Raw genomic sequence first — 9,014 nt, 5'->3', positions numbered from 1 at the left:
AGAAATAATAGAAAAGTAATAGCATGTAATAATAAATGTAATAATAAATAGACAATGAGTAGCAATAACTTGGCTATATACACAGGGTACTAAACTCAGCAAAAAGAGAAATGTCCCTTTTTCAGGACCCTGTCTTTCAAAGATAATTCATAAAAATCCAAATAACTTCACAGATCTTCATTGTAAAGGGTTTAAACACGGTTTCCCATGCTTGTTCAATGAACCATAAACAATTAATGAACATGCACCTGTGGAACTGTTGTTAAGACACTAACAGCTTACAGACAGTAGGCAATTAAGGTCACAGTTATGAAAACCAGGGACACTAAAGAGGCCTTTCTACTGACTCTGAAAAACACCAAACGAAAGATGCCTTAGGCATGCTGCAAGGAGGCAAAAGGAATGCAGATGTGGCCAGGGCAATAAACTGCCATGTCTGTACTGTGAGATGCCTAAGACAGTGCTACAGGGAGACAGGATGGACAGCTGATTGTACTCGCAGTGACAGACCACGTGTAACAAAACCTGCACAGGATCGGTACATCCGAACATCACACCTGTGGGACAGGTACAGGATGGCAACAACAACTGCCCGAGTTACACCAGGAACGAACAGTCCCTCCATTAGTACTCAGACTGTCCGCAATAGGCTGAGAGAGGCTCTCTCAGCCTATTGCGGACAGTCTGAGCATTGTGAGGCCAAATAGACAGCTACGAAAAATATAGATGAAAACTCTTTAGGTAAACTGTATGGTCTACAGCTTATCATGGGGCATTCAAACTCAGGTGAGCAGAACTTAGAGAAATCGCACAACAGCTGTTGTTAACAGAGGCACATACCTCCCCCCTTGAGTTTACCCTGTCATTGTCACTGTCACTGTCATTCTATCCTGCTGATGCATAGAAAAACCAACCAGATGTACTGTATATTATCCATGTCCTTGTTCAGCCACGACTCCGAGAAACATTGGATGTTATAGTTGTTCAGGTCCCATTGATAGCATAGTCTTCAACGGAGCACGTCCAGTTTGTCTTCTTGTTGTCAGAGTCTTGGGAATTGGGGCCTGCTCCTCAAACTAATCGAAATAGAAATCTTCATCCAAATTGAGGTTAATGATCACTGTTCTGGTGTCCAGAAGCTATTTTCGGTTATAGGAAATGGTCACGTCTACTCCAAGAAGCGCTCCAACAAGGTTTCATCTGCATGTCCACTTCTCCTGCGTCGGCTGGTTTCTTCTTTGTGGCCAAGACGGATGGTTACGGAGGGTTACGTCCATGTATAGATTACAGAGGACTCAATGAAATCACCTAAGTACCGTTAAACTCTGCCGTTGGTGCCGGCAGCTATACAACAGCTCCGTGGGGGCCCAGTTCTTTACCAAACTGGACCTGCGGAGTGCATACAATCTCATCCCCATCCTGGAAGGGGATGGATGGAAGAATGTTTTTAGCTTGATGTCTGGTCACTACGAGTACTTGGTGATGCCATTTGGTTTAGCCAATGCTCCGTCAAGCATTCATTAACGAGGTATTCAGGGACATGCTGGGACGCCAGATGGTCATGTATATCGATGACATCCCGATCTACTCAGCTACCCTGAAGGATCAAATCACTCATGTTCAAGCAGTACTGGAACGCCTCCTGGCTAACCACCTTTTTCCTTTTTTCTCCCCTGGCTAACCACCTGTTCCTCAAGCCCGAGAAGTGCCAATTTCATCTGAAGGCTGTCTCTTTCTTAGGCTACCAAGTCGGCCCGCAGGGAGTGAGGATGGATGACAAGAATGTAGATGCAGTCAGGTCAAGGCCATTTCAGCACAAGGTTCGATTTCTCGCTGAACTATCGCCAGGTTAAAAAAACACCAACGCCAATGCTCTGTCCCATCTCTACGATTCGGTAGATGGTCTTGTCCAGAATGCACCTATTATCCTATCCTCCCGAGTCGTAGCGCCTGTGGTCTGGGACAGATGTGAACATTTGCCAGGCTCATGAGAGGGAGTCTGCACCCACTAACTGTCCTCCCGAGCGCCTCCAAGTTCCCACAGGGATAAGGGACCGGCTGCTGACCTGGACGCACACAGCTGTCGTAGCTGGAAATCCAGGCATTTCTCGTACTACCCAATCCATCTCTGAGAAGTACTGGTGGCCCACCTTGGCGCAGGACGTCACTCATTACGTCAACTCCTATGCCGTATGTTGCCAAACCAAATCCCCCCGGAAGGCTCCAGCATGGAAACTCCTTCCCCTTCCCGTGCCTCAGCGTCCCTGGTCCCATCTATCCATTGACTTTGATACTGATCAAAGAAAAAAAAAGTTACAATCAGCACAAAACCCCCCCACAAAATAGAAGATTTGATCAGGAGACCATAAAACGTTAGTTATCCATTGCAGCGCCATTCTTTAAGTCACATGTTCAGGTCACAGCGGTGGTATATATGTCAAATAAATCTACATCTGTAACAGCGGTTTCAATTAAATACATGGGTTAATATGTTGGAGAGGTCGGAATATCTTTCAAACCAATTCAACTAGCATCCACACGATACCTGAAGCACGCGACCTCGCAAGCAATACAATCTGATCAGATTTAGCTAATAATCTGAATGAAACTCTGATTGGGAAACATAGGCCAGCATTTCATATCTTTCATGTCTCTGCTGTGCAAAGACGAACGTTGTGGTTGTTCAGAGACACCTCGTTCAAAACATTAGAAATGAACTATTTACATACATTATTTGACTGTCACATTAGGTGGCTCTGAGAGCAAGGCATGAAGTGGCACAAACTGCTCGGTGTTCTGCGCCAGCTGATATCATGCAGCGAAGAAGCTGGATGTTCCATTGGGACCAGAATATAAACAAATGCATCGAGGGGGCCCAGAGCTCCGTCAATCAGCTGGCGTACGCATTTCTCGGTGACAAGGGAACACAATCCGCCACCCTGCCATTAAGCAGTGTGTCCCTGGGTGTAACTATTACAAAGAGAAAAATCTCAATGACATGTAATTGCTAAAATAAAGGTTTAAGGAAATACAGGAAGCACCACATTACCACAAGACAAAACAGCTCACTTAAACAAACCTGATGGTCTACTTTCATGTAATATTTTTTTTGGGGGGGGAAATGTAGTGGAATTTGATAATATCTTAGTGTGGTGTGTGAAGAATCCATTTGTATGAGGTACAAATCACATTATTGTGAATTAGGCCGTTTTTTGTCTTTAATAAGCTTATAGTTTGGGTTATGATGATAGGGTAAGAAAGTTGTATTCAGCTCACGAGGCATTATATTCAATTAGCTGGATATATATCATTAATTGAAATGACAAATCAAATGAAGTGCAGGACGTCTTCTAGATTGTGGCTTTCGCAAAATTCCTTAAAATAAACTTAACATATAGGTATTAACAAAATCCTTGAAAGCAATTTTACATATAAGTAACAAACTATTAACAAGAATCATTAAAAGCTAATTTTACATGGAGGTAACACATTATTAAAGTAAAGTAACATTTTCTAAGAAATGTTCAAATCCTGTTTCTCAAGTGGAGCTATTTTTAACCAGTGGACCTATCAAAACGTACTCAATATCAATGCTTTATGTCTAAAAAAACAAAAGGTGAGTACATTCATATATGCAAACTTCTAAGACAAATTCCCTGTACAGGTTATTTTGTAAATACTTAAAAGGATTAGTATATGTATTTTATGCACTAAGTTATAGCTTCCCTACACAATTACATTAGCTTTGATACATGCAGAAAAATACTAGCCAGAAGCTGTGTACTTTAAACCTATTTGGATAATTTGAGCAAGTGAAAAAATAGATTAAAATGTTAGTCTTCTCTTTATTCTTCACTTTCTTTTCTCTTCACTATCCTCTCTCTCTCCCCTTTGTTCGCTCTCCTCTTCCACTCTGCTGTTCTGCTGGCAAGCGTCTTGGCTGCAGACCTCATGTTCTGCAGGGAAGCCTGGTAACCCTTCCTGGTCTTCGGGGAAGCCTGGTAACCCTTCCTGGTCTTCGGGGAAGCCTGGTAACGTCTCCTGGTCTTTGGGGAAGCCTGGTAACCTCTCCTGGTCTTCGGGGAAGCCTGGTAACCTCTCCTGGTCTTTGGGGGAAGCCTGGTAACCTCTCCTGGTCTTTGGGGAAGCCTGGTAACCTCTCCTGGTCTTTGGGGAAGCCTGGTAACCTCTCCTGGTCTTCGGGGAAGCCTGGTAACCTCTCCTGGTCTTTGGGGAAGCCTGGTAACCTCTCCTGGTCTTCGGGGAAGCCTGGTCTCTTCTCCTGTTCTTAAGGTCCACAGTGATCACAGCAAAGTCCCTCCGCAGCAGAGCACAGGCCAGCAGTGAAGAGTACACAGCATAGATTGTGGCGTCGCTACCAAACGGGTCTCTCTACCATTCAATAAAGAGGGTTGTAGTTATTGATAAACAGACCATGTTCTTCTGTTCAGAGATGAGAGCACCTCAGTATCCCCACTGTCCTCTGGTGAGAGGTTAGAGAGGACCAGAGAGATGTAAGGGCGAAATATATTCATTCTGCCCTCCAAATCTTTAGGGAATTGTTTATACTTATCCATACATCTTGTTTCCAGAATAACATTGCCCACCTTTGTAGTCTTTCTCTACCACTCCACCCGGTCATATTCTGGGACATCAGCTGCATGTAAGGGCAACCTCGCCTCAAAACTCTTTGAGGGACTAAGACTTAGGGCAAACCATTAGACCATATGATATGATGACTCTTGATGGCGGCTTCTGCTGGCAATCATAAAACCCTGAGTGGTTGAGCATCGGTGATGGGATGACTAGGGAGTCATTTCCTGACAATAGTCCATCCACAACGTACGATGTCTGCTTCCCTTGATGGCTGAAGATTCTCCCCCACCATGTCTTTGTCCCATTGGGGTCAGGGTTGAAACAGGGAAGCACAGCCTTCTCTCCCATATCATGCTGACTGATTTTGGTCATATGGAGAGAGGATCCATTGTCAGCCAGCAGCACCCGGCCCCTTACTTCCTCCATGAAGGGCTTTGCGGATTCGTTCACGTCCCAAAAGTGCTTGCAGACCCATCTGACTGTAAAGTTACCATCTCCCCCCTCAAGAATCCCCACACTGCAGGTCTACTTTCCCTCTCAATTGAGCATACATATAAACTGACGATACAGCAAGAGTACTTCAGACACTGAGGTTGATGCTTTGCTGGAGTTTTACCTTGCCGGCTGTCCAGCACTCTGCCCTGTATAGTCCAGGGTCTGACGAGAGGTTCGGGATTAGGACAGTTGAAATGTCATGAATCCATTTCAGTTTCACTCGATCCCTTAATTCGGCATTCAGGGTGGAATTTTCAGTTGAAGTGTCAGAAGAGTTCCGTAAAAGCAGGCGCTCTTCAGATTCGGATTTTAAAGATCAAACAGTAGTCCCTTCCCACATTGAGGCGATGGCGCCGACGGAGATGGCAGCATCGCAACTAGCTCTTAAACAATTCTGCAGTATGTTGTTTAAGTACTATTTTGTTTTTACGTTATTGGCTCAGGAATTGTTTTGTGTCATTACATACACCAGAACTTCTAGCATTACGACCAGGATTACGACTTCCCTGGAGTAGAAGGAACTCAAGTCCTTCTGTTCACCTGACCTAGAATATCTCACAATCAAATGCCAACCTTACTATCTCCCAAGATCCTTTTTGTCAATAATAGCCACAGCGGTCTACAGTATATTCTTATTAACAAACAGTTTATAGTTACAAGGAAATGATAACGGAGTTTCCCTAGTGGGATAAACCGGCATCGCGACTTGGTAAAAAAGGGAAGTGGGGGTCGACTGAGATGACAACGCACAGTTGATAATTATAACAATTTAAATGCTAACGCTCACTCATTCAGGAACAATTGCAATCAGTATATATATTTACGCTCAGTGTGTCATCAGGGTCTCTGTTGAAAAGTTTGTTTCTGTTGGAGAGTTTGTCCGCCGTCTCTGTCGTGGTTAGAATGGATAGTTCAGAGTGACATTCATTCATGTTGTTATGGATAGATGTTTCGGCAGTTGTCGGTCTTCGCGTTCAATGGTAGCTACAGACTAGTAATTAATATCAAAGACTTGTTCTTATTCTGTCGGTATCGATAGTCTAAGAGTTTAAGAACAAGTGTATCTTTAATTATATGTAAAACATGTATCTTTACTTCAAAGTTTATGATGAGTATTTCTGTTATATGACGTAGCTCTCTGTAATTACTCCGGATATTTTGGAGGCATTTCTGAACATGGCGCCAATGTAAACCGAGATTTGTGGATATAAATATGCATATTATTGAACAAAACATAAATATATTGTGTAACATGATGTCCTATGAGTGTCATCTGATGAATATTATCAAAGGTTAGTGATTAATTTTATCTCTAATTCTGCTTTTGTGACTCTTATCTATGGCTGGGGAAAATGGCTGTGTATTTTGGGGGATTTGGTGGTGATCTAACATAAATACATGTTGTGTTTTCGCTGTATAACATTTAAAAAATCAGACACAATGGGTAGATCAACAAGATGTTTATCTTTCATTTGCTGTATTGGACTTCACTTCATCATTTAATTTGCTGTATTGGACTTCATTTGCTGTATGTGAAAGTTAAATATTTCAAAAAAATATTTTTGAATTTCCTGCGCTGCCTTTTCAGCGGAATGTTGGGAGGGGGGTTCGGTTAGCGGAACGTGTGTCTTAATGCATTTCTGTGAATGACTTAGTTAGTAAATAAATGATTTAATCCATACCTTACTTAGATTTACGTGTATTTTGGGTATATGTTGTGAAACTGTTAGATATTACGTGTTAGATATTACTGCACTGTCAGAGATAATAGCACAAGCATTTCACTAGACCCACAATACCATCTGCTAAACACGTGTATGTGACCAATAACATCTGATTTGATTTGACATTGTTGTAAAAAGCATAATTTTCTCCTCCTTCTTTAATCTAATAGATTTCTTAGACAGCATGGATGGTTCCCATCAGACCAGCCAGAAGAATGCTAAGCTTTGTGACAGAATCCATTAAACACACTCTGTCTCTGCTAATGTGTCGTGACAAACCACTTGCTATAGATCTGCTTTTGCTCAGTTTTCTTATGCCTCGATGTTGCGATACTGGGGGCCCTGTGATGTTGAGTACAATATCTACTCAACTCTGTCTCTGAGGGCCTTGACATGTCAGAGAGGAGAGTGCAGAGTGCAGTGAAAAGGTCACTGATAGGTTAAAAGAACACAGATTGAAAATGCTGATGTGAACTATGATTGCATCATGGGCCTGTTTCTTGCTTCAGTTGCGTGTTTCATTTACATATCTTAAACAACCAGTAGCACTTTTCATATCTTCTTTTGGGTTGTTCAACGAACAGTCACTTTTGTGTCCCTTTGTTATTGAAAGTAGAACTTTTAAAAGCCTGTTACATTAAATGAAGCTCCCTTTAATAAAGACCACGTGGAAAATGTACCACATCAGATCCCTTATATTAATAAAGACTTGCTAAAGTACCAAAAATCATGTAGATTTTAACTCAAAAATGTATCCAAGTTTTCACCATCATTGTAAGTCTTGCTAGTTACTCTGTTGCTTTGACAAAGTAATTTCTGAAGATTATTATTTATTTTAGGTGATTAGTGATTCAATTAAAGATCAACCCTGTTACGCGAATTGAACTCTTCTTTTAATATAGCAAAATCATTGATATTCCTCTTTTTTTTTATATATATAGCTTATGCCTTGATGTTACAATACTTGTGACCCTGTGATGTTGAGCCCAAAATCGACTCATTTCTTTCTGTGAAATGCTGAGTGCCTGAGATGTCGGTGAAGAGAGAGCAGAGTGCAGTGGTAAAGGTCACTGATGGGTCAACACATAACAGATTGAAAATACTGATGTGAACCATGATTGCGTCATGGGCCTGTTTCTTGCTTCTTGACAACTGAAGGTTTCCATATACATTATTTTTAATGTTCTAATCTGAAAATGCTCTTTCTTACTTCTAACCTGACTAGGTGGTGCTTTATCCACTCTATCCCTGTCACAGAGACATCATTGTACCAACACGTGTTTTTGTGCATTCACAATTCATCATTTAGCAGATGCTCTCATCCCGACCGATTTACAATAAGTGGGTGTGCAGGCTTATGTTCTTGCCCATCACGAACACACCTGATTCAGGAATTGAACAGGAGTTGAACTAAGCAAAGTCTTCTCTCTGGACCATAAAACAAAATCAGGTGTGTTACTGCAGGCCTGGACCTAAAGCCTGCACACCCAGTAGCCCAGGAGTGAAATTCTAAAATCTCTCTTCACCGATACCTGTAATAATTTACAATAGAAAAGAGTAACCTTATATTTTGGTTTATGATGAAATAGATTCATAAGGCATTTAGTAGTAGTTATATTCTCCAAGAATCCATGGGTACTGCTGCAGAGCATTAGGTTAGGTCCATAAGGTATCAACAATTTACTGTTAGTGGTGTTGAGTATTTGAGAGAAAAAACTAAATGCAATGTGGTATAGAACAACACCTGATATTACATTAAATGGCAGTTATACGCTTTCTAAGAAGATACCTTCAATTAGATACTTCTGTTGTGTAAGTATGCTTTATATTCTACAGAATGCAGCAGGCCTAATCCTGGAGAGGAAATCGCAGTATATCGACTTTTTCATGACAAGAGCCACTCTTTAAGCCCTATAGCCTATCACCACTATCCTGCTTTCAATTCAGCCCGAGGGACAAAGGAGACCAGAGATGGACTGAAAAGGCAGCTGTCACATCTGAGCTGCTTAAAAAGAAGGGGAATAAAAGAACCTTTAAAAAAATATATATAAAAAGCTGAGACTATAGTCCTGGGTCCATCGCCGTGCAGCATGCGCACGTAAGTAGGAATCGAGAAAGGGAAATCTTATCATTTGGCCCACTCGCATAAGGTCTAGAGAGCGGCTTATCTGCTTCATCTCTCCGGTCTTTTGTGTTGAG

Source organism: Oncorhynchus keta, chromosome 37 (assembly GCF_023373465.1).
Source record: "Oncorhynchus keta strain PuntledgeMale-10-30-2019 chromosome 37, Oket_V2, whole genome shotgun sequence".
In the NCBI taxonomy this organism is placed as follows: domain Eukaryota; kingdom Metazoa; phylum Chordata; class Actinopteri; order Salmoniformes; family Salmonidae; genus Oncorhynchus; species Oncorhynchus keta.
This window is presented reverse-complemented; position numbering follows the sequence as displayed.